The 20,549-nt window shown below is 34.4% G+C and overlaps 1 pseudogene; it reads right to left on the bottom strand.

Annotated features, from left to right (window-relative positions):
- Positions 1–14,631: 14,631 nt before the first annotated feature.
- On the bottom strand, positions 14,632–15,631 carry LOC105706991 (large ribosomal subunit protein uL10-like; annotated as a pseudogene).
- Between the last annotated feature and the right edge of the window lie 4,918 nt (positions 15,632–20,549).

The following is a 20,549-nucleotide window of genomic DNA, read 5'->3' on the forward strand; positions in this document are numbered from 1 at the left end:
CTTGAATTTAATAAACTCTTCCAGCTTTAATATTTTAAAATATCTATGTTTAGAAAATAATAAGAATTCTGGAGCTCAGAATATGACATAATTTTGATGAGTTTAAAAAGGAAGGCTTATGCAAGTTTCTAAAAAACAAAGTTGTTATTTATATATTCTGGAAACCACAGAAAGCCAAGTCTATTAGTAATTCCATCATTTCTAATAAACATTTTTGTATAACTGTATAAAGTCAGACTAACATAACGTTTTAAGATGCAGGAAAGAATATATTACAAAATTTTGTTGTTTATTTTGAATATTATTGGAAAGAATAAATTAATATTATTTCTCTAAACTTCACATTTATATCTATATTAATCAATGATATTTTGTTACAAGCCGCTTAAAACTTTTTGTTTTAATACATTGGCCTGCAAGCATTTAATGAAGCCATTCACCATGTATCTTCTACATAATATTGTTTATGTATATTTCTCAAATACCTCTTAAGAGAAAACAAGTGTAACAACTATATTGAGTCCTGCATAACCCATATTTTTTCAGCCTCGACACTATTTTTGTCAGTGAAAATTTGATTTAATGAGTGCTGCTTTCTAATGACATTCTCTACTGGATGCCATGGAGATATGCAAATGAAGTTAAAGACATTGTCCTCATTCTCAGGGAATTTACAATATAATAGTGGAACAAAATGCAGATGAAAAGATATAACAACACATGCAAAGAGGACATGAAAACAGATACAAATTAATGTAATACAGAACATCAGTGCTAAGAGAAATGGAATAATGGAATGATCAGTGCGGAGTAAAGCTATTCAAGTGGACTTGATGAAGAAAATTTATTTAAGTGGATGTTTAAGAGAGACATAAATATGGATCAAGAGAGAAACAGTGGAAAATATATTGTATTCAGGGAGCACAGCAAGATTCTAGAGAACAAAGGATTGGAAGAAAGAGCAAGTAATGTAACAATTGCTAAAAGTTTTAAAACTTACGTCCAAATAATAATAAGGAGATACATCATCTCAATAGACAGAAAAAGCTTGCAATAAAATCTAACATCTTATCATGATACAAACCCTCAACAAACTAAGCATTGAAGAACACACCTCAAAATAATAAGAGCCATCTATCACAAATCCAAAGCCAACATCATACTGAAAAGGCAAAAACTAGAAACATTTCCCTTGAGAATTAGAACAAGACAAGGATGCTCACTCTCATCACTCCTATTCAAAATAGTACTGGAAGTCCAACCCAGAGCAATCAGGAAAGAGAATGAAATAAAAGGCACCCAAATAAGAAAAGAAGTCAAACTACCTCTCCTCACTGATGATATGATTCTATACCTAGTACCTAGAAAACCCTAAAGACTCTGCTAAAAGGCTCCTGGAACTGATAAACAGCTTCAGTAAAGTTTCAGAGTAAAAATCAATGTACAAAAATCAGTAGCATTTCTAGATGCCAATGTTCAAGCTGAAAGTCAAATCAAGAATGCAATGCCCTTTACAGCAGCCACACAAGAAAATAAAATACCAAGGAATGCATCTAACCAAAGAGGTGAAAGATCTCTAACACTGCAGAAAGAAACTAAAGATGACACAAACAAATGGAAAACATTCCATGCTCATGAGCTGGAAGAACCAGTATAATTAAAATGGCCCTACTGCCCAAAGCAATCTACAGATTTACCACTATGTCATTTTTCTCAGAATTAGAAAAAACTATTTTAAAATTCTTATGGAACCAAAAAAGAGCCCAAATAGCCAAAGCAATCCTAAGCAAAAAGAACAAAGCTGTAGGCATCACATTACCTGACTTCAAACTATACTATAAGGCTACAGTATCCAAAACAGTTTGGTATTGGTATATAAACAGACACATAGACCAATGGGACAGAATAGAGAACCCATAAATAAAGCTACACACCTACAACCAACTGATCTTCAACAAAATCAACAAAAATAAGCAATAGAGAAAGGGTTCCCTATTCAATAAATTATTCAGGAATAACTGGCTAGCCATATGCAGAAGAAAGAAACTGGACTGCTACCTTCTACTACATACAAAAATTAACTCAAGATGGATTAAAGATTTAAATGTAAGACCTCAAACTATAACAATCTTAGAAAAAAATCTAGGAAACACCATTCTGGACATCAGTCTTAGGAAATAGTTTATGACTAAGTCCTCAAAAGCAATTGCAACAAAAAGAAAAATCGACAAGTGGGACCTAATCAAACTAAAGAGCTACTGCACAGTAAAAGGACCTATCAACAGAGTAAACAGATAATCTACAGAATGGGAGAAAATATTTACAAACTATGCACCTGAAAAAAGTCTAATATTCAGAATCTGTAAGAAACAATTCAACAAGCAAAAACAACTCTATTAACAAGTGTAAAGGGTGTGAACAGATATTTCTCAAGAGAAGACATTCAAGCAACCAACTAACATATGAAAAAATCCTTAGGACTGCTAATCATCAGAGAAATGCAAATCAAAACCACAATGAAATACTATCTCACACCAGTCACAATGGCTATTAATAAAAAGCCAAATAACAACAGATGCTGGCAAGGCTGTTGAAAAAAAGAGAATGTTTATACACTGCTGATGGGAATGTAAATTAGTTCAGCCACTGCGGAAAGCAGTCTGGAGATTTCTTAAAGAACTTAAAACAGAACTATCATTCAACTCAACAATTCCATTACTGGGTAGCTATTAAAAATAAAGTAAATTGTTCTACTAAAAAGACACACACATTTATATGTTCATGGCAGCCCTATTCACAATAACAAGGACATGGAATCAACCTACATGCCCATCAGTGGTGGACAGGATAAAGAAAATGTTTTATATATATATACACACAGATATATGTATATATAGCATATACATATATATATAACATTTTATCCCATATATATATACACATATATGAGTGTATATATATATACACACACACATATATGAGTGTGTGTATATATATATATATATATATGGGATAAAGAAAATGTTATATATATGTGTGTTAAAGAAAATGTTATATATATATACACACATATAACATATTTATCCCATATATATACACATGTATGTGTGTGTATATATATATGTGTGTATATATATGGGATATATATATGTATATATATATGGGATATATATATATGTGTATATATGGGATATATATATGTGTATATATATGGGATATGAAAATGTTATATATATGTGTTAAAGAAAATGTTATATATATATGTGTTAAAGAAAATGTTATATATATATGTGTTAAAGAAAATGTTATATATATATAAAGAAAATGTTATATATATGTGTGTGTGTATATATATATATAACATTTTCTTTATCCCACATATATATACACATGTATGTGTGTGTATATATATATACACATATATATATTTATGGGATAAAGAAAATGTTATATATATACACACACATATATATGTTATATATATATATGAAACATTTTCTTTATCTCATCCACCATTGATGGGCATGTAGGTTGATTCCATGTCCTTGCTATTGTATGTGTGTGTGTGTGTGTGTGTATATATATATACACACACACACATACATAACGTTTTCTTTATCCCATATATATACACATATATGTGTGTATATATATTTTCTTTATATATATACACACATATATACCATATATACACACACATATATACCATATATATATACACACATATATATACACACATATATACCATATATACACACACACACATATATACACATATATATACCATATATATACACACACACACACCCCTATATACCATAGAATACTACAGAGCCATAAAAAAAAGTAAAAAATCATGTCCTTTCCACAGCTAGAGGCCATTATCCTAACCGAATTAGCACAGGAACAGAAAATCAAATACCACATGTTCTCACTTATAAGTGGTAGCTAAATTTTGGGTACTTATGGGCATAAAGATGGCAATAATAGACACTGTAGACTCCTAGAGAGGAGAAGGGAGGAAAGGAGACAAGAGCTGAAAGGCTAACTACTAGGTACTATGCTCACTAAGTGACAGGATCAGTAGTTCTCCAAATCTTAGCATCATACAATATACTCACATAACAAGCCTGCACATGTACCCACTTTCAATAAGTTAGAAGATCAGTAAGAAAAAAGAAGTCTTGAATAACACCATAGACCAAATGGACCTAACAGACATATACAGAACATTTCACCCAACAGCAGCAGAATACACATTATTTTCAAGCATACATAAATCTTTTTTCAAGGTATGTTACATGTTAGTTCATAAAACAAGACTTCAAAGTTTTAAGATGATTGAAATTATACCAAGTATCTTTTCTGACTACAATGAAATAAAACTACAAGTCAATAACAGGAAGAAAACTGAAAAATTCACAAATATGTAGAGATTAAACAACACATTCAAGAATGACCTTTGAGTCAAAACGAATATTAAAAAGAAAATTTTAAAATACTTCAAGACAAATGAAAACAAAATACAGCTACCAAAACTTATGGGATGCAAAATCAGTGCTAAGAAGGAAGTTCATACTTATAAATGCCTGCATTTAAAAAAAAGAAAGATCTCAAATGTACAACCTAAATTTACACCTTAAGGAACTAGAAAAAAAAAATAAACTAAGAAAAAGTTAACAAAAGAAAGGAAATAACAAAACTTGGAGTAGAAAAAACAGAAACAGGAAAAAAGCAATGAAACTAAGACTTGGTTTTTGAAGAGATATAAAATTAATAAACTGTTAGCTAAACTAAGAAAAAAAGAGAGGACTCATAAATAAAATCATCAATGAAAGAAGAAACATTACAATCGATACCATAGATATAAGAGAACCATAAGATACTATTCTGAACAATTACATTCCAGCACACTGGAGACCCTAAAGAAATGAATAAATTCCTAGAAACATACAATCTACCAAGACTAAATCATAAAGAAACAAAATCTGAGCAGACCTATAACTACTTTGGAGATTGAATCGATAATCCTCCCAGCAACAAAAACCTAAGACCTGATGGATTCATTGGTGAATTCTACCAATTATTTAAAGAATCAACACAAATATATCTCAAGCTATTCTTAAAAACTGAAGAGGAGGGAACACTTCCAAACTAATTTTTTGAGACCAGCATTGCCCTGACACCAAAGCCCAATAAAGACACCATAAGAAAACTACAGACCAATATCCCTGATGAATACAGATGCAAAAATCCTTTTAAACCCACTAGCAAATGGCATCCAACAGGACATTAAAAGGATCACACACCATGATCAAGTGAAACTTATCCCTGGAATGCAAGAGAGATTCAACATATGAAAATCAATGCATTACACAATATTAAAAGATAAAAATCACAATTGTCTTAATAGATGCAGAAAAAGTATTTGGCAAAATTCAGCACACTTAATGATAAAAATTCTTAATAAACTAAGAATGGAAGGAAATTACCTCAGCATAATAAAGGCCAAATATGACAAGCCCACAGCTAACATTACACTTAATGATAAAAAACAGAAAGCTTTTTCTCTGAGGTCAGAAATAAAACAAAAGTGTCCACTTTTCCCACTTCCCAACAAATTCAGTAAAGTTGTAGGATACAAAATGAACATACAAAAATGAGTTGCATTTCTATACACTAATAACAAAATATCTGAAAACAAAACTAGGGAAAATTACACTTATGAAAGCATGAAAAATAATAAAATAGGAATAAACTTAACTAAGGAGATAAAAGATGTGTGTATTGCCACCTATAAGACATTAATGAAAGAAATTAAACAAGATGTAAACAAATGGAAAGACAGACCATGATTATGTATTGGAACACTTCATATTGTTAAAATGTCCCTACTTCCTAGAGTTATCTACAGAATTGGTGCAATCATTATCAAAAATTTCAATGACTTTTTACAGAAATAGTAAAGTAATTTCAAAATTTATATGGAGCCCACATAAAAATAAGACCATGAATGGCTAGATAAATCTTGAGAAATAAGAACCAAGCTTGAGGCATCACTTTCTCATTTCAAAGTATTTACAAAACTACAATAATCCGAACATTTTAACAATATGAAGTGGCAGTACACACATCTTTTATCTCCTTAGTTATATAAGTACAGTATAATATTGGCACAAAAATTGATGTATAGACCATGGAACACAATAGAAAGCCTAGAATTAAATCCATATATATAGGCAACCGATCTTCAACAATGATGTCAAGAATGAACAATGGGGAAAGAATCATCTCTTCAACAAGCGGTGTCGAGAAAACCAGATATTCCCACGCAAAAGAATGAAATTGCATTCTTATACCATACAAAAAAAAAAAAAAACTCAAAACTGATTAAAGACTAAAACAAAAGATATAGAGATATTGGGACCCCTGTACACTATTGGTGGAAATCCAAAGTGGTGCAGCCACTATAGAAAAATTATAGAGGTATCCTCAAAAAATTACAAAGATCACTATCATCTAATCCAGCTTCTGGATATTTATTCAAAAGAATTGAAATCAGAATGTCAAGGATATATTAGCATTCCTATATTTATTATAGCACTATTCTCAATAGCCAGGATGTGGAAACAACATACATTTTCATTGATAGGTAAATAGATAATGAAAATGTGATACACTAGAATACTATTAAGCCTTAGATAAAGAAGGAAATTCTGCAATATACAACAACATAAATAAATTGTGACCTGTTTTAACTTTACAAAAGCTTTAGAATTTTTTTGTTATTCCTATTGTTCTGAAAGTTTATGATGGTATGCCATGATATGAGTTTTCATTATGTATGGCACTTTTCATGGAAAGAAATTCAAATTTGAAACTTGATATTTTCTCTAGGATCATTCAGAGCTTCCTGCCTAGATATACTACTTCAGAAATTCCAGAAATAAAAGAGGTGGTTAAGGATCTCACAGTGGGGTATAAAGTCTTTCACCAAAAACCATGTTTTCAGCTGCTCAGCTCATTCCTGTATGCCTGGTGTCCCCTTCCTCTGAATAAAATAATAGTCTCTTGAGAGTTAAGGATGGTCTATAATTGCTCTCTGCTACAAACTGAATGTTTGTGTTCCTTCCAAATTTTTATGTTGGAATCCTAATCCCTAATGTGATGGTATCAGGAAGAAGGACCTTTGGTAGGTATTTAGATCATGAGGGAAAAGCTTTCATAAATTATATTAATACCCTCATAAAAGGACCCTAGAGAGCTTCTTCACCCCATTCACTTGGGAACACAAGATGAACCAGGAAGTGGGCCCTTATCAGACACTGAATCTGTCTGTGTCCTGATCTTGGGCTTCCCATCCTCTAAAACTGTGAGAAATAAATTTCTGTGTTTATAAGACAGAAGTCTATGGTATTTTATTATAGCAAGCTAAAGAAAGCAAGACATCCTCCATAATACCTAGGGCTTCCAACTAATAAATCTCTCATTGGCTCTGCACAGTGATTGGCTTACATCAGTAGGCCCCCAACTATAAGCATTCAGATGGCAATTCAACTAATTCAATTACCTTTCTTCCATCTAATTTATAGCTTCTAGACATTTACTGAGATTTTCTCTATGCTATAGTCTCATTTCTAATTATTTTTGTCCTTTATTATCAATATTTTTCAGACCTTTGATCTATTTGAGAGTTTTGAAAGAGCAAAGAAGAGATGGTCAATCTCTTAAGAAATGTAGCAAAAAAAAAAAAAATACAGAAATGTACAAAATAGTTAGGTAATCTATAATACAGACTGAATATTTTTTATCCAAAATGCCTAGGACCAGAAGTACTTGGTAGATTTGGTCATATTTGCATATACATAATGAGAGGTCTTGGGATGAGACCCAAGTGTAAACATGAAATTTGTTTTTTATATACATCCTATTCACATAGCCTGAAGGTAATTTTATACAATATTTTAAATAATTTGGTGCATGAAACAAAATTGTGACTACCACTCATCACATCAGGTCAGGTATAGAATTATCCACTTGTGACATCATGTCCCCTCTCAAAATGTTTCAGATTTTGGAGCATTTCAGATTTTGAATTTAGATTACAGATGCTTAGCTTGTACTTATCTATTTCTTCTTGCAGTTTAATGTTGTAGCTCTTAGATTTTGTATTCCTATTACTTTCCAATGATGAAAACTATTTTGAGTCATGGAATTATAGAATTAGTAGAGGGCTTAGAAATTAATTTTACAGATGAGTTAATGGCAGAAGCAGAAAGAGAATATTTATTTCAGGATTCTAGTTAACAGTATTATATATATTAGCATAGAAAATTTCACTAAATAAAATGAAGAAATGCATTGCTCATGATGCCAATATGAGAAATATAATTGCCTAAACTGAATTAGAAGGCAAATGAAGTTATATACAAGAAAAGATTATTTGCCTTTATGTACAAAGTCATTTCAACGCCATTTAGCACAAGAAAGAATCTTACAAAATAAATCCAGCAAACAACTCAAAACAAAATATTAATAAATGAGTTTATAATTTAGAGCAAAAGCAAGGCTACAGAAATAAACAGTCCTCAAAATACAGTAGCTTAAAAAACACAGACGTTTATTTTTATCCCATGTAACAGTCCTGAGTGAGCAGTCCAAGCCAGCTGAGTGGTTTTACTTCTCACTATCATTCAGGTACCCCATTTCCTTTCATCTTGTAGTTCTTCCAACACATCATCAAGGATCATCTATGTTCCAGTTCTCAGACAGGTGAAAACACATGAGGAAGTAGGTGTTCAATGTTTTAAGGCAAAAATCCGTTAAGTGACACGTTGTCTTTTTCCTTGCATTGCTTACTAGGCACAAAGTGAAACGTAGCTGCATGGTAGGTTGGGAAAAGAAGCCTGTAGCTAAGCAGCCATATGTACCAGAAGGGAAGTATGAATTTTTACTGCAGAAAATGGGAAGAATAGATTTTGATGATGACTGGCTGCCTCTGACACAAGATATTACATTTCATGATTCAAATAAACAAATATTCCAAAATGATAGCACTGAATGCTATCAAATGTGAGCTGAAGAGCAAATGCTTTATGGTGGAAGATTAAGTCAAGTAACTTTCTAAAACACAATTTGGTACTGCTTATTGAAAGCTGTAAATATTATCATGTCATTTAAGCCAATAATATCAATCTTAAGAATTTAGATCTACAGGGGGGAAAAATGACCTCAAAGGATGTTCATTTAAGAATTATTTGTAGTAGTGAAAAGCTGAAAAAAATATAAAGAATTGTGAGAATGTAGACAAAAAATCTTAATAGTTAGCTCTGGATGACGGGATTATTAGTGACTTTTTTTAAAACTTAAATGTTTTTAAATTTTGAAATATTTTGTTTTTGAGACAGGGTCTTGCTCTGTCACCCAGGCTGGAGTGCAGTGGTGCAATCTCAGCTCACTGCAGCCTCTGCCCCTAGGCTCAAACGATCCTCCCACCTCAGCTTCCTGAGTAGCTGGGACCATAGGTGTGCACCACCATGCCTGTCTTTTTTTTTTTTTTTTTTTTTTTTGTATTTTTAGTAGAGACAGGGTCTCACCATGTTGCCCAGGCGCATCTCAAACCCCTGATCTCAAGCAGCTCACCTGCCTCAGCCTTCCAAAGCACTGGCATTACAGGCATGAGCAACCCCACCTGGCCAGATAGTTTTAAAGAAACAATTGATCTACTTTTTAAATGAATGGGCTCATACAATGATTATATTTTTAAAATAAATATTTCTGTAGTTAACATTTACTAGAGAGCTTGATGATTGCGCTCCAGAATTTTGTTTCTATGGCTTGGGATTGTCACTTCTAGAAAATGTACATTGTCATAGTCTCTCAAGAGTACTTTTCAATAGTTGAAAAGTAATATCATTTCACTGAAATAAATGTTCTTAAAAATAAACTATTGGTATGAATAATTGTCTTAGTCTGTGTTACTATAAAGGAATACCTGGGGGGCTGGGTAATTTATAAAGAAAAGAGAGTTGTTTGGGTCACAGTTCTTTAGACTGTACAAAGATCATGGCATTAGCATCTACCTCTGGGGAGGTACATCTACACATGGTGGAACATGAAGGAGAGCGCTCATGTGCAGAGATCACATAGCAAGAGAGGAAGTAAGAAAGAGATAAAGGAGAGAAATTATATAAAGCACTGGGCTGTTTTATATAATCAGCTCTTAAGAAACTATTAGAGTAAAAACTCACTGATTAATGTGAGGATGGCACCAAGCATTCATACCCTTATGGAATCTGCTCCCATGACCCAGACACTTCTGAGTAGACCCCACCTCCAAAATTGGGGATGAAATTTCAGCATAAGATTTGGAGGGATCATATATCCAAATTATAGCAATAGTAATAGATATACATGATACAAAAGGCATAGAAATAAAAACAAATTTGAATAAAATAAGAACTTTGAAGTCATCTGATCTGCCATTTTCACTATTTTTTGTAATTAATTGCTAGTTACCTTCATCTATGATTACTAGCTCATACTACTGGTCCTATCATGTAAGTGTTTCTAGTTGTAATTCAGCAGATGCTCTTATGACTTCACTTGCTAATCTGACTATCCTTTTTTCTGAAAGTTTAAAGCTTATAATGTTAGTTTGAATTATTTAAACTTGAATTAATTTAGTTACAAAACTATGACATCAAGTTTCTCTCCAAGTGAAAAACTTCTCTCACAAAGAATTTGTAATTTGCCTGTTTTCCACAATTCTATTGATAGTGATATACAATTACACTTAATGCTAATCTGACACATAGTGGTTCTCTAACTGGAAAAGTAAAGTAAAATTAACATTATCATTTTCTAATTTTAGACTTATATGAATCTAAATTTATTATAAAAATATGAATTTGGGCAATAGACTTATCTGGGAGGTATATGCAGGATGTGTTGTGCCATATGACTATGAGTGCATATTCAACCCTTTCTTTGCAATAATACCCTTGTCTTGGGGTTTTTTAAATGCTTTTATAATTTTAACATTAGAAAGAGACCATAATTTGTTTTTTTGTATGTTATCTGCTAGAGTAAAAAAGTACTTTCACTTATTAATTTTTTCCTCCCATATTGCTTTGTAAGAAACGCACTATAAAAGTTTTGTCATTTTCATGTATTTTTCACTGATTCTTATACTAAACTAAAAAAAAAAAAAGAAAAGAAATGAGATGAATAAAGATAAAGGTGAGATAAATATACCAGACAAACAAGAGAAAGCAAGTGTTGCCACATTAGCATAAGAAAAAATAGAATTCAAATGGAATTTGGAATTTAATAGAAATATAAAGGCTATTTTATAATGACAAAAGGAAAAGTAACACAATATTTAATACTTATTAATATTTATTTACCTAACAATATAGCTTCAAAACATATAAAACAAGAAAAACCTATAGAACTTCAAGGAGAAATTGCTGAGTCCACAATTATGGTAGGAAACTTGAATTTAAAAATCAATGATCTTAATCAGATAATTGTTAAGCTTATCTAATGTATATGCAGTATTTTTTCAAGCACTCATGTAAATTTTATATTTTCCATGTGCTAGACTAGAAAGGAAGTCTCGGCAAATCCAAAATTTAATACAGTGACACAGTCAGTCCAGTTAACACATGGTACTGATGCAAAATCTAATGCAATTAGAAATAAAAACAAAAGTCCATCCCTTACCAACACATGCACACTTGCACAAACCACAGGAGTCCTTATGCCTTGAAATTTTAAAATTCACTTCTAAAAATTAACAAACTAAAGAGAAAATTAAAATAAAATTTGTAAAATAGTTATGACAAAATTAGAATAATTCATATCAAACCCATGGGAAAGAAATTTCTCTTTGAAGATAATAGCATAATTTTTTCATTACTTGCTCTCTTAAAGCACTCAAGAAGTGATAAAGAGTATATGAAAGAGGGAACCCATTTTTTGTGACCCTAGGAGACACTGGAAACTCAAATCATAACATCAATAGAAAGGCTACCAAAAGCAGTGACAATCAAGGAAGAGTGCAGGAGCATGGGGAGAGAGGATGCCTGTGATATAACTCTCAGAAGGGCTGGTTCCAAAGGACATTTCTCCAAGCTGGAATATATACCCTTTAAGATGCAAAAGTAGAATCTCTTTTTCGTAATAGAAGAAAACAGGTATATGGGATCATGACAGGAGCATCCCTGGACCTGATTTAGTACTGAGAAGTGGGGTAGAAATGGCTGAATAAATGATCAATTGGATAAGCCAAATTTATAGAAAGCAGTCTGCATTATTCTGTTCTCACATTTCTATAAGGAACTACATGAGACTGGGTAATTTAAAGAGAAAGAAGGTTTAATCGGCCTATGGTTCTGCTTCTGGGGGAAGCCTCAAGACACTTAAAATCATGACAGAAAGTGAAGGGGAAGCAAGCACATATTCACATGGCTGGCAGGAGAGAGAGAGAGAGAGAGAGATAAGGGGGAAGAGCTACACACTTCAAAACAACCCCAGATCTCATGAGAACTCACTCATTATCACGAGAACAGCAAGGGAAAATCTGCCCCCATGATTCAATCGCCTCCCACCAGGTCCCTCCCCTAACATTGGGGATTATAATTCAACATGAGATTTCGGGGGTGGGGGAACATAGAGACAAACCATCTCACAGTCTCACAGCCTTTTTATCCCTTTATCTTCATTGGCTGGCTAGGAAGGAAATGGATAAAAGCACTCAAATTAAGAACGTTAGCTTATAATGAAAATTTCTTCTAGTCTATAATGCAGCTCTTTATTTATTCTCCCATACATAAAATTTCCACAATAAATAATCCAAGAGATTCCAGAAAAACCAGGATCAATTTTAAGATAATAAAATATGGGGATGAATGAGAGAAAAAGAAAAGGGGAAAGATGTCAGATAAAGGTAAAAAAAAGCCACAGATGCCACAGATGAAATATTGTCAACCATAATTTTGCATGAATTAAAATGACAAATAATAGTTTTTTAAAACTTTTATTTATAAAACAATAGCACAGAGCAGAGGTGCAAAAGCTTAGGAAAGAGATGATAAAACAAGAGCTGGCAGAACACAGAAATAAAGTGGAAGAAAATCACAGAAACAAAACTAAAATTGGAAGTATCACTAAGGAGAATAAACACACCCAAAAGTTCAGTAAGGGATATAATGAGCCAAAATGAGAACGGTGAGAAACTAAATTTAACCAGTAAAAAGATGATGAAGAAAGAGGAGGAGGAGAGAAGGGAGGAGAATATACTTTACTGATTGAGGGGGCACAATGTCTCAAGGGGAAAAATTATACAAAATGTCAAATTGTGTCGTATTCCAGCAAAATTACTGAACTTGAAACAGTGCCACAATAAACAAACATATGCACGTGTCTTTATAGTAGAATAATTTAGAATCGTTTGGGTATATACCCAGTAATGGGATCGCTGGGTCAAATTTCTGGTTCTAGATCCTTGAGGAATTGCCACACTGCCTTCCACAGTGGTTGAACTAATTTATACTCTCACCAACAGTTTAAAAGTGTTTCTATTTCTTCACATCCTCTCCACCATCTGTTGTTTCCTGACTTTTTAATGATCACCATTCTAACTGGCATGAGATGGTATCTCATTGTGGTTTTGATTTGCATTTCTCTAATGACCAGTGATGATGCGCTTTTTTTCATGTTTATTGGCCACATAAATGTCTTCTTTTGAGAAGTGTCTGTTCATATCCTTTGCCCACTTTTTGATGGATTTGTTCGTTTTTTTCTTGTAGATTTTTTTAAGTTCCTTGTAGATTCTGGATATTAGCCCTTTGTCAGTGGATAGATGGGAAAAATTTTCTCCAGTTCTGTAGACCAAAAGGTATCCTCTTGATTTCTTTAGAGACTTGCTGCTGTAAAAGCCTCTGGCCTTCACTGTGCCATAAATTTCTGCATGACACATTTAGTCTAGTTGAATGAGAACCAACATCTCAGAAGCCACTGAATTTCAGCTGGTTAGAAATCTAGTTTAGAGCAAATACATCACACTTTAAAATAAATTCCCAGCTTATGTTAATAATTTTGGAGTCCCAGTTCACAAGGTTGTATAACATCACAACAGAGAAAGTTTGAATATCATGTAATATTTTAAACTTTATATCATAACTTATAACTAATTTTAAGAAAAACAGTCGGACTCTCCCTTTCACACTCAGGGTTCCACCTTCCGATTCATAATCTCACACCACTCAAGACAGAACTACAAAGGGTTCTTGGTTCAGAAAAATCTGGGTTTTACTTCCAGCTTCTTCAACTACCCAGCTATGTGACTTTTGGACAAACTACTTGGCCATTTTGAACCTCAGATTTTTTATTTGCAAAATATAGATATTAATATTTTATGGAAGTGTTCTGAGGAACGTACATCCAGCACAGTTCTTACATAATAAATGCTCAGCACCTGTATCCTGTCTACACTTTCATTCCTTAAGATACTTTAAGGGGACATGTAGTTCTTCCTCCTTCAAGAGAGTAAATACCTTAACTAACTTTTATGGTTATTTATATTTTCTTTTTTTTTTTTTTTGACTTTTTAAAGAAGGCTTTATTTCCTTGTTTTGCAAATAAAACTGGCTAAGTTGGTTGCTTTTTGGTGATTAGTCAAAGAGACCAAATCCCACATCCTCGTCCAACTCCTCCGACTCTTCCTTGGCTTCAACCTTAGCTGGGGCTGCAGCAGCAGCAGGAGTGGCCATGGTGGCAGCAGCCACAGGGGCAGCCGGGACAAAGGCAGATGTATCAGCCAAGAAAGCCTTGACCTTTTCAGCAAGTGCGAAGGTGTAATCAGTCTCCACAGACAAGGCTAGGACTCATTTGTACCCGTTGATGACAGAATGGGGTACTGACGCAACAGCTGGGTAGCCAATCTGCAGACAGACACTGGCAACATTGCGGACGCCCTCCAGGAAGTGACAGTGCAAAGTTTCCTCTGTGATGTCAAGTCCTTCAGGGTTGTAGATGCTGCCATTGTCGAACACCTGCTGTATGACCAGCCCAAAGGAGAAGGGAGAGATGTTGAGCATGTTCAGCAGCGTGGCTTCGCTGGCTCCCACTTTGTCTCCAGTCTTGATCAGCTGCACATCACTCAGGATTTCAGCAGTGCCCCTGGAGATTTTAGTGGTGATACCTAAAGCCTGGAAAAAGGAGGTCTTCTTGGGCCCCAGACCAGTGTTCTGGACTGGCACAGTGACTTCACATGAGGCAATGGCACCAGCACGGGCAGCAGCTGGGACCTTACTGGCCAGCAGCATGTCTCTGATCTCAGTGAGGTCCTCCTTGGTGAACACAAAGCCCACATTACTCCAGATATGAGGCAGCAGTTTCTCCAGAGCTGGGTTGTTTTCCAGGTGCCTTCGGATGGCCTCGCGCATCATGGTGTTCTTGCCCATTAGCACCATGGCTTTCCCGCCGAGGGACATGTGGATCTGCTGCATCTGCTTGGAGCCCACATTGCCTGCTCCACAATAAAGCATTTCAGATGATCATCCAATAGTTGGATGATCTTAAGGAAGTAGTTGGACTTCCAGGTTGCCCTGTTTTCCCTGGGCATTACAGCAGTGCGTCAGGGATTGCCACACAGAGTTTAAAGACAATATCACTTCCACGAGGACGCCTGGTGAGAGAAGCTGTTATTTATATTTTCAAAAAGGTTAATTGGGGTTATATTAGTGTTAGCAATTTTGACATGGTCTAATTGTGTCTTATCTGTTCAATTGTCTTTATTTCACCACATTTACTGAACTCATTCCAAATGCCTTAACTGCTTCTTCTTTCATCTAAACTTGCCTTTAAAAAAATGGCAATTCGCTTCCCAATTTTTTTGTCAATTTCTCAAATACTTTTTGCAATAACAGTATATCTTCACTGGTGTTTCAATAGTAATAAATAACAAATTTAACAGCAGCAGATGAGGAGGTATAAGAGTTGAAGCTAACATTTATAGGACAGGTACCCTACTTAGTACTTCGCCTACTTTCTCATGTAATTTTTAGAACAGCCACTGAAAACAGAAATTGCTATGGTCACCAATTTGCAAGCATTCCAGGTGCCACTGGGGTATGAAGAAAAAAACTCCTGCAGCTACCTCGGTGTCTGCCCTAACACGCCCAGTTTTGTGCTGAAACCCAGGGCCCCGGTGGTGCAGGCACCCAAGGGAATCTCCTGGTCTCCGAGTTGCGAAAGCCGTGGGGAAAGCTAGTATCTGGGCCGGAGTGCACCGTTCCTCACAGCACAGCCCTTCATGGCTTCCATTGGCGAGGGGAGTGAGTTCCCCAACCCTTTGCACTTCCAGGATGAGGCGACGCCTCACCCTGTTTCAGCTCTTCCTCTGTGGGCCACACCTGCTGTCTAAACAGTCCCAGAGAGATGAGCCAGGTACCTCAGTTGGAAATGCAGAAATCACCCGTCTTCGTTGATCCCACTGGGAGCTGCAAAACGGAGCTGTTCCTGACCGGAGCTGTTCCTATTCGGTCATGTTGCCATCCACCTGAAATTCACATTTTTAAACTAAATATTGTTCATATCACCATTTTTGAAAAAGAAGAAACAATTCGATTAAGACTTTATCCAAGTAAGAGTGAATGAGAAAAATAAGGTGGGGAGTATTGGTTGAATATAACCATAGGCTTGAGACTAACACAAATGTGTGGTTCTGGTTACAGCATCAAGTGAAAAGGGCACAACCCTTCCCAGAATTGCAGTGAGGCCTCTCACTAAAACTGGGAAGTGAATTGGCTGAAAATTTGGAGAAAAAAGTTGAAGCATACTGATAAATTCTTCTTATTTAGCTGGAATTTAAAATTTATGATGTAAGACTCATAAATAATATAATGAAGCAACAAAAACATGGAACAATAAAACACCAAGAAAGATAGTATAACCTATAAAAACAGAAAGGGAGAAAGAACGGGTAAAAGAATGGAAAGGAAAAAGAAACAATTTTATTTACTATTCACAGATATTGTTTAAAGAAGTAGATGGTTAGAGCATTATGTAAAGTTAGAGTTACAGTTATTTCGCAAATAGAACATAAATACAAACCTTTCAAACACACACATACGTAATCAAAAGAATGAAAATACACTAAAAAACTTTAAAGCCACAAAAACATTTTAAGGCATAATAAAATATGGGGATGGAGGAGAGAAAAAGAAAAGGGGGAAAAAAGTCAGATAAAGCTAAAAAAAAAAAAAGGCCACAGATGCCACAGATCAAAGATTGTGACCCATAATTGTGACTCAAAACCTTATTTCAACAAAAGTCTAAATTAATCTACTAAAAGAAAAAAATATTTTCGTTTAATAAATGGTGTTGGGAAAACTAGCTAGCCATATGCAGAAAGCAGAAACTGGACTCCTTCCTGACACCTTACACTAAAATTAACTCCAGATGGATTAAAGACTTAAACATAAGACTCAACACCATAAAAACCATAGAGGAAAATCTAGGCAAAACCATTCAGGACATAGGCGTAGGCAAGGACTTCATGACCAAAACACCAAAAGCATTGGCAACAAAAGCCAAAATAGACAAATGGGACCTAATCAAACTCCACAGCTTCTGCACAGCAAAAGAAACAGTCACTAGAGTGAATCGGCAACCAACAGAATGGGAAAAAATTTTTGCAGTTTACCCATCTGACAAAGGGCTGATATCCAGAATTTACAAAGAACTAAAACAGATTTACAAGAAAAAAACAAACAAGCCCATTCAAAAGTGGGCAAAGGATATGAACAGATACTTTACAAAAGAAAACATACATGAGGCCAACAAACATTTGAAAAAATGCTCATCATCACTGGTCATTAGAGAAATGCAAATCAAAACTACATTGAGATATCATCTCACGCCAGTTAGAATGGTGATCATTAAAAAATCTGGAGACAACAGATGCTGGAGAGGATGTGGAGAAATAGGAACACTTTTACACTGTTGGTGGGAGTGTAAATTAGTTCAACCATTGTGGAAGACAGTGTGGCGATTCCTCAAGGACCTACAAATAGAAATTCCATTTGACCCAGCAATCCCATTACTGGGTATATATTCAAAGGATTATAAATCGTTCTACTATAAGGACACATGCACACGAATGTTCATTGCAGCACAGTTTACAATAGCAAAGACCTGGAACAAACCCAAATGCCCATCGATGATAGACTGGACAGGGACAATGTGGCACATATACACCATGGAATATTATGCAGCCATCAAAAACGATGAGTTCGCAGCCATCGAAAACGATGAGTTCGCATCCTTTGTAGGGGCATGGATGAACCTGGAAACCATCATTCTCAGCAAACTGACACAAGAACACAAAATCAAACACTGCATGTTCTCACTCATAGGAGGGTGTTGAACAATGAGAACACATGGACACAGGGAGGGGAGCACTACACACTGGGGTCTGTTGGGGGGAAATAGGGGAGGGACAGTGAGGGGTGGGGAGTTGGGGAGAGATAGCATGGGGAGAAATGCCAGATATAGGTGAAGGGGAGAAAGGCAGCAAATCACACTGCCACGTGTGCACCTATGCAACAATCTTGCATGTTCTTCACATGTACCCCAAAACCTAAAATGCAATAAAAAATAAAAATAAAAAATAAAAAAGAGAAAAAAAGAAAAAAATATTTTCACATTTATTTGCCTCTGGATTTCTACTTCTTACTTTGGGTCATATAATTCGGTCATGACATATAATTGGGTCATTCCTCAATTATATTTCTTTAAAAAAAAATCTTACAAAGGCAATGTGGACATGGCATGCCAGGAGCTATGAAAGTATCTGTATATACTTTTGATTGTGTGTCTTACTATGGGTACATAAGGCCTTGCTTAGTGTGTGATATTATCTTTTTTGTACTATTGCTTTTGTACATAACTTAATCTCACTTTAGAACCATATATATCTTTATGTTTGAGGGGGCAGACTTTAGTAAACTTGGTTTGACCTGTAAAATGTCTTATTTCATTTAAGAAGGAGTCCTTTTCACATTTCTATATAATTATTTCAATCAGTAAATCACATATTTCAAAAACTGATGGTATTAATTATTGGTAATCAGTAAAACTTTGGCAATTAGCTCTTTTAGGATGTGGTGATATTGATCTGGAAATTATCTAAATCCATGTTTGGTCTGTATGGTTTGCCCTGAGTGTCATACTGACTTTCATCATGGGAGTCACCTTGGCCTATCCTTCCTAACATCCTTTATTAAATCTTTAATATTAGTTCTCATGGGTGACTGAACACAGTAAAATGGCTCTGACTTCAAGGCTTTAATGGATGCCAGCTTGTTAATATGAAATATCAATCAAATCAAAAATTCCAAGCATATCTTAAAGGAGTTGAACTACATTAAAAAATCTTGGAGAGGCTCTGAATTAATTTGCTCAGAATATTTATTTCTTTTCCATTAACAAGGTTGGACCAACACTATGTGGGTGGTAAAATTTGTTTTTTCCTTAATGGATCACTGATCCTTCATGGTTTTTTTTAAAAATCCACTCCACAAGTCAGCTTTTCAAAATTACTAGGTTCTCAAAACATCAGCATACACTTGCAAATGTGGACCTCCAAAGGAAAAGAGACAACTGCAGAATGTCGTGTCCACAATGAGGCGCAGGATTTAGGGACTATAAACTGCAAATTGAACTACATGTCGGGAACTTATTTCATCCACAGGATTGTTTGAAAGGTAATGTTTGAAGTTGCAAGTATTTTTCACAGAGTTTTTACTCTTAATTAAAAAAATAAAATAAATATAATAATTATTATATTACTCTGAATAATAAAAATAATAATAATAAAGTTTTTACTCTGAATAAAAAATAAAAAAATAAAATTAACATTTTGAACCCATGTTTACCACATTAAAGAACAGTATTTATGGTTTTCTTGGAGTATGTATAAGAAGAGTAGGTCATCAGTGTCAACAATTTAATTATATAATATAAAATTATTTTTCTGTTATTGATAAAATTATAAACATACTAGTAAACAAAGTATCACATAATGACTTTTTAATGAAATTGGCACTATCCTTTAACATTGAAACTTACAGTTTTCTAGCCTGGATTAATAATTTATATTTGTGCTCTTTAGAATTTTTAAATAATTGCTATCTTTTATCGCATTTATTTCTCACATAGCCTTGTAAGGTAGTCAGAGCCAATATTTTCTCCATCTTACCAGTGAGGAAGTGGAGTCTCTCAATGTTAAGAAGATAAAATCTTGCTCCCTGAGTATAACTGGTCTGGGAGCTTTTCGTTACCAAGAGTTGTCTCTCTTAAAGCTCACAAAGCTACTATCTTCTATCCAGGAAGTTCATGTGCTGCACATGTTTGAAACAATTCCTAGGTCCCTTGGAAAAAAGCAGAAGAGATGAAAAGCAAAATAAAGTCTTGTTCCTGATCCCGGAGGAAATTCAGTACCAAAAAATCTTTGGAAACACGGACTCCCACAGACACAA

The sequence above is a fragment of the Aotus nancymaae genome, unplaced genomic scaffold (assembly GCF_030222135.1).
Source record: "Aotus nancymaae isolate 86718 unplaced genomic scaffold, 86718_ANA_hifiasm-v0.15.2.pri h1tg000006l, whole genome shotgun sequence".
NCBI lineage: Eukaryota > Metazoa > Chordata > Mammalia > Primates > Aotidae > Aotus > Aotus nancymaae.